A 6,887-nucleotide genomic window follows, 5' to 3' on the forward strand; every position below is an offset into this window, starting at 1 on the left:
AGAGCACAATCCGGGCGTCCCGACTGCCAGCCCGAGCGGATCTCCTAACAGGACAAGCCGTGCTTCTGGTGGGGACGAGCGGATCCTGGTGGGAGTTTCAAGCACGATTCGCGCATGTCCCTCGGGAGTTCCAATTACTCAAGCTTCTGTTAGGGTCTTAATAGTCATTTAAGCCCTTTGTAACCCTAATCCTTGTACTTAATTTTAGTATAAATACCCCTTTGTACTACCTAGATTATCATCCATTCTTAATCAATTCTTAATCAATCTTTAGTCAAGCTTTAATATTATCTTAATCATCTCTTAATTTAGTCCTAATCTAGTTGTAATACACATTTCAATATTAATCACATCTTAATCTTTCCTTAATTCTCTCAATCGTTCTTACTTTTATTTGGGTAATTAGAAGATTATTGGGGTTTATTGGAGGATTGAAAACCTTCCATCAATCATCAAGTACTTCTATTATTCTTTGCTTTATTATTTGGATCATCTCCATAGGTATAATTCTTTTTTACCAATTTTTAATTATTGTCAATCACATTATTTATTCATCATGTTTTGCTTTGTTAGTATGATTGACAACCTTATTAGCATGCTAAACTTGATCATGAGTGAGTAGTTCTTTAGCTAGGGTTAATGGGGAATTAGGGGAAACAAACATGGGAATTGATCTATGCTTAATCTAATATATTTTCATAATTAATTTGCTTGCTTGTTGTGATTTCAACCTATGCACATGTTATGTTTGATGAAATGCGAGCCTATGAATCCTTGCGTTTTTTACCCATCTCTTATCTTTTCAATGAGGGTTGTAAGACATAAACCAACTCGAGCCTCATTAGACCATGCATAAGAGTTGAATAAGGGGAGACTAAGTCGACTTGTAGGTGTTTTACAGTCTAGACGACTCGGCTTCGGGACCTACATTCTCCTAGGGATTGTAAGATATACACTAACTCGATCTCATCACAACAATAAGTGCTTGCATCTATTTGAGAACATGTTTGTATAATCTATTTCCATGAATCCCCTATGATCCCATGACACCCCAATGCATTTAATCAATTGTTTACAACCCCTTCATTTGCTTTACTTAATTTACATTTATCTTGTTGATTAGTTTAGACCACATCTCATCTCAAACCCAATTTATGACACCCTAAGACATAGCTATTTGCAATTTAAAATCCTATATCAATACCCATCCCTTTGGATCTGACCTTTACTTACCTCTTTAATAGGAGTAGTTTGTGAAGTTATAAATATTGTTTTGGTTTGTAACTTTTGACGACGAGTTTAAACCGAACCAAAAATGGCGCCGTTACCGGGGACGGTGTTCAATTGATTTGATTTTCGTTAATTGTTTATAGTTGTATCATTCTTTACCTTAGGGAAGTCAATCTCCTCAAGGTTGTTCTAATTATTTTCGAATTGTTTAATATTTTGCATGACTAGGAGTTCACATGGTAATTTATTACCTATTGATTTCGAGATTGAAAGGACCTTAACCAACAATAGAAGAGTTGCTAGAGGTACTTCAAGTGTTGTGGGTATTGGTGAGATTGTGGACATTCAACCAAATAACATTGAGTTTGTCAACCCTTTTTCAAGAGAAGGAGAGGATAACCCAATTCAAAACCCACCACAAAATCAACCTACAATGCCTAAATTTTCATCACATACCGTACCAACCGAGGAGAACCTACCAAACGGTACTCCTACACCACCATAATTAACCGGTAATTTCATTGCCAAAACCGCATTCATAAAATTAGTTGAGAGAAGTCAATTCGGAGGGATGCCTAGTGAAGACCCTCATTCGTATATGGAGACTTTTTGTGACAATTGTGATGCAATTTCTCAAACCGGAGTTACTCAAGACCAAATCCGATGGGTATTGTTTCCTTTTTCTTTGATCGGTACCACAAAGTAATGGTTGAAGAGCCTAGACAAGGCTACCCTTGTTATTGATTCATGGAAGAAGTTAGCACTTGCCTTCTACAAGAAATTCTATCCTCCGGAGAAGACTAATATGTTGAGAGCCCAAATCACCGGGTTCAAACAAAGGATTGAGGAATCATTATATGAAGCATGGGAGAGATTTAAGGACACTTGTCGTTCTTGTCCACACCATGGACTTAGTGAGTGGTTCCTTGTGCAACAATTTTGGAACGGCCTATATGAAGACTCCCGCAATATTCTTAATATGGGATCCAATGGGATGTTTATCGAAGTTGATGATAATCAAACATATGCCAAAATCGAAGAGATGACGGTTCATAATTCCCAATATAGTAGGCCTCGAAAGGCCACAAGAGGAGGAAAGCATGAAGTAGATTCCATCACTCAATTGGGTGCTCAACTAAGTGCTCATATCGACACCATCAATTTGAAGTTTGAGAAGGTCATGGCTAAGTTTGATGAAGCTTCCAAATCACCCAAACAACATGTTAATGCTATGGTGGCATCATCCTCAATCCCAAGTGGAGTACGTGAAAGTTGTGGAACCTTGGGACATGATCAAAATGAATGTAGGGGAACAAATGAACAAGTTAATGCTTTCCAAGCATACAAGAATGGCACCCCTTATTCCGACTACTATAATGAGAACACCAAATTCCATCCAAATCTTTTATACAAAAGCCAAAATGTCCAAAACTCCCAACAAACATACACCCCACGTCCAATGAGAAACCAAGCTCAAATACCCTTTTCAACCAAAGCCAAGGTTACCAAAATCAACCTTCTTACAACCAATCAAATGACCAAAGCTTTAATGTTCAAAAAGCGGTCCTCCAAATGCAAAAGAACCAACAAGAATTTTTCACCCAAATGCAAAAAGATAGCAAAGCTAAAGAAACCACAATCAACAACATTCTTGCCCACACCAAAATGTTAGAGACTCAAATGATTCAATTAGCATCTTCTAGCTCTCAAAGACAAAAGGGGCAATTACCGCCTCAAGGTATCCCCCAAGACATGATTCGGTTAGAGCCATCCATTTGAGGAGTGGTACAAGATATGAGGGGCCGAAGAGGCCAATTGATGAAGATATTGTGGATGCTAGTGACAAGCAAAAAGTTGTGGAGAACTCTAAGGAGGTAGATCCTACTTCCAATAAAGTTTCAAAGAATAAGAATAAAGAGAAGGCTAAGTAAAAAAAGCCTATTGTGATTATACTTCCATTCCCAAGTCACCGAGCTAAGCCTAAGCTTGATGACCAACTTGGAAAGTTCATGAAATTGTGAAGAACTTAGAAGTCTCAATCCTATTCACGGAATTGATCAATTATGTTCCGGCTTATACAAAGTACATGAAAGATATTCTTACCAAGAAGAAATCCATCCGAAAGTTGGAGACTATTGCCTAGTGTTATTCTTCAAGGGAGTTCCCCTCTAAAGCTCAAAGATCCGGGAAGTGTTTCTATTCCATGTACCATTGGCGACACTACAATCAACAAAGCATTATGTGACCTTGGAGCAAGTGTAAGTGTCATGCCATACCTGGTATGTAAGAGGCTAGGAATGGGAGAGCTCAAATGCACCAACATCACTCTAAAATGGCGGATCGATCAACAAAGATACCTTTAGGGGTATGGGAGAATGTGCCCGTGAGAATTGACAAATTCTTCATCCTGGTAGACGTTGTTATTGTAGACATGGAAGAGGACTCCAACATTCCTATCGTCTTTGGAAGACCTTTCTTGCATAGCGCCGGAACGGTAATCGATGTGAAACATGGAGAGCTCACACATGAGGTAGGGGATGAGACAATCACTTTCAATCTTGACAAAACAATGAGAGCTCCCCGACTACATGAGCCATGCTTCATGGTCGATCATTATAGCCGAGAAAGTGATAGAAATAAGTTGGAATCTCTATGCAAAGATCAAGCCATGGGTAAAGACACACCACCCACATGGAAGAAGAAAGTGGATGACCTTCAAGTAGCTCTATTCGGAGAGCAAGGAAGTTTTAACAACAATGAGAGCTTGAATAGCTCATCCATCATGACAAGTAATGAAGAAGGCCTCATTGGCCAAGACAACAAGAAAGAGGAGTTGCCCTTGTCAACTCATGACATCATTGGGGAACAAGCGAGTGAAGTTTGTGGTCTATGAGAGGATGAATTTGAAGGATTGGTCAATCTTTATAATGGAAATGCTATGACCTTAGACCAAGGCTTTGTTGATCCTTGTCATCACTTTGACTTGGAATGCAACAATGAAGAGAACAATGTGCAAAGGTCTACCTAAGACCTATATCATGAAAATGAGCAAGCATTCGACTACTTCTACAAGGTGTTGAGCAACATCAACAACACCTTGGCTTTTCCCCCTTGACATCTCATCCAAGAATGAGAGTTTGGTGGAGTCCTCCATAAACCACCATTTGTAAATATTCTAACCCCTTAACTCGCATTTTATTTCCTTTATTGCATTTTTGTCATTTTTGGTTTTGTATTTTTATGCTTTGATCAAGATTTTTGACATGAGAGCAAGTGAAGGAGGTATTTTAACGTGTTTTGATGTGTAGTGTTTGACCAAGTGTGGGGATAGCAAATGCCTAGGCTAACCGGGCCTTTGTAATGCAACCACAACATTTAACAAAGGAGAAGAAGAAAGAACGACGTGGGAGCTGGAGAGGATCCGAGCATTCCCAAGAGAATCCGAGCGTCCCCAGCATGCATCCGAGCATCCTGGCCTTAGGACGTGGGAGCCGGGAAGGTTTGAATTGAAGAAAATGCCTCGTAAGAAAATATGAGCAGATCATCCTTAGGACGCACGTCCCCATCCTTAGGACGCTCGTCTTAGCATCAATCCGCACGTCCTGGGAAGACTCCCAGTCTATGAAATTATGCTGTAAGGAAATCTGCAGGTCCCAAGGTGAATCCGAGCATCCCAGAAAGAATCCACTCGAGCTGAGGAAGATCCGTGGGTCCTGGCACTGGTTTGCAATTTCAGGATGTCCTGTAAGACGATCCGTGCGTCCCGAGTTTGATTCGAGCGTCCCTAGCTGGTACTTAAGCAAAACACGGGACTTCCCTTTCCTTATTCCTAATTTATTTCTATCTTTCACAAACACAAACACATACCTTTTCTCCAACTTAAACCCTCAATCCCCTCATTCAAAAACACCAATTTCTCAACAAAATTCACCACCATTCAAACAAAACTTGCTCAAAACAAGATTAAATCACTCCTTTATCAATAAAAGGCAATCTAAACATCAAATTCCTCACAAATTGAATCAATTTTCTAGGGTTTGGGCAAAAATTCAAAAATCCTAAATTGATTAAGGAATTGATTGAAGTTTGAGGAAGCAAGGAACATTCAAGCAAAATCTTGGTTTATTGATACCAATTTGAGAAAGAGAATACAATGGCAAGGACCAAAGGTGGAACCAATGCACCAAAGACTCCAAATTTATCAAAGAGACAACAAGCTCTTCTTGTATCTAAGGCTTTGTTAGTGACACAACCAAGGGTGGAAATCCAAGAAATCGCAACTCCTATTGAGAAAGCTACCACACCTACTCCGGTTATAGAACAATTGCCCAATTTTCCCGAGGTAACTTTCTTAACCGATGCTCATAGGAATGCATTTTTATCCCTTACTAGAAAGACTATTGTGGCTGCCAAGTTTATATGTCAAGACACTTTGGAAAAATTGGGTGTGCTTGAAAGAACTAGAGCTTTTTTCGAGTCCATGAAGTTGTTAGCCCTCTTTGATATGGAAGAATTGACCTACCCTTCATTGACCATGGAGTTCATAAGCTCCTTGAACGTGTCTAAGATAGAGACTCGACATTATGTTGAATTCCGCCTTGAGAACAAGAGTAGAAGAATGAATTTGAGTGAGCTTGGTAATGTGTTTGGTCTTTTAAAATATCATCATTATAAGAAGAAGCCTTTGAAATATGATGCCGCACCCCTTTGGAAAGCTATTACCGGTCGAAAATTTGACTCTTTCCGGGAGTGTCATGCTTTATATGTTCATCCTCGTGGCATAAGAGTATGGCACAAGTTCGTGGGCAATACCTTGATTGCTAGAAAAGGCACCAATCACTTCACCGAACTTGATTTTGTCTACCTTGAGTCCTTCATGAATATCAATGGAAAGTTCACCAAAAAGTACAATATTCTTCAACTATTGCTTGATCGGTGGCTTGAGATTTATAATGGGAAAGATGAGGTGGCCTTTATTGTAAACAGCGGCTTGGTAACGAGGCTAGCTAAGCACTTTAACCCGAATTTAAACAAAGATAACACCTATAAACCGGTTAAAGGGAGAAACCTCCTTGATATGAGCACTATGATCAACAAATTCCATTGGGTCAAGAATGACAATCTTGACAACAAATCTAAGTGGCTCATCAAAGAAGCTAAGTCCTTTATCTTGCTAGCAAGATTTGCCGCATCTCCATCCGTAGCCCAAACTACCTATTGCCCGTATCCGAGGAAGATGAAGTGATAATTAAACAGCATAGGGAACCAATTGCAAAGCCCTCCTCCTCCACCATTGTGACTCCACCAAACCCTTTTGCCTACCAAGAATTCAAACCGAGTGGCTCTAATGTCATAGTAGGCAACGACTATTTGACCCAACTAATGCAACAAATGCATAAAGAAGCTCATGAAGATCGGGTGAATGCCTTCGTGCCCAATATCCACCCCTCCTACGTCTAGCTAGGCAACATAATTCTTGATCCTTCATGTCCTTTGCCTAGTTGGGCGGATAGGGAGGTATTCTTCCCAAGTGCTTCTCAAGATGCCGAAATTGATATTCGGGTAGCTAATGGAAAAGAGGTTGTTGTTTATGAAGACGGGGAAGGTAATGATCCATACCAAGAAGAAGAAGAGCAAGGTTCAAGTTCCAAAGTTGA

At 39.8% G+C, this 6,887-nt stretch overlaps 1 non-coding gene across 1 annotated transcript; it reads right to left on the reverse strand.

Moving 5' to 3' along the window:
* Positions 1-2,035: 2,035 nt before the first annotated feature.
* Positions 2,036-2,142, reverse strand: LOC141637332 (small nucleolar RNA R71). Its single transcript, XR_012541718.1, has one exon. It is a non-coding gene; the product is annotated as a small nucleolar RNA R71 (small nucleolar RNA).
* Between the last annotated feature and the right edge of the window lie 4,745 nt (positions 2,143-6,887).

The sequence above is a fragment of the Silene latifolia genome, unplaced genomic scaffold (genome assembly GCF_048544455.1).
Source record: "Silene latifolia isolate original U9 population unplaced genomic scaffold, ASM4854445v1 chrun_scaffold_16, whole genome shotgun sequence".
NCBI lineage: Eukaryota > Viridiplantae > Streptophyta > Magnoliopsida > Caryophyllales > Caryophyllaceae > Silene > Silene latifolia.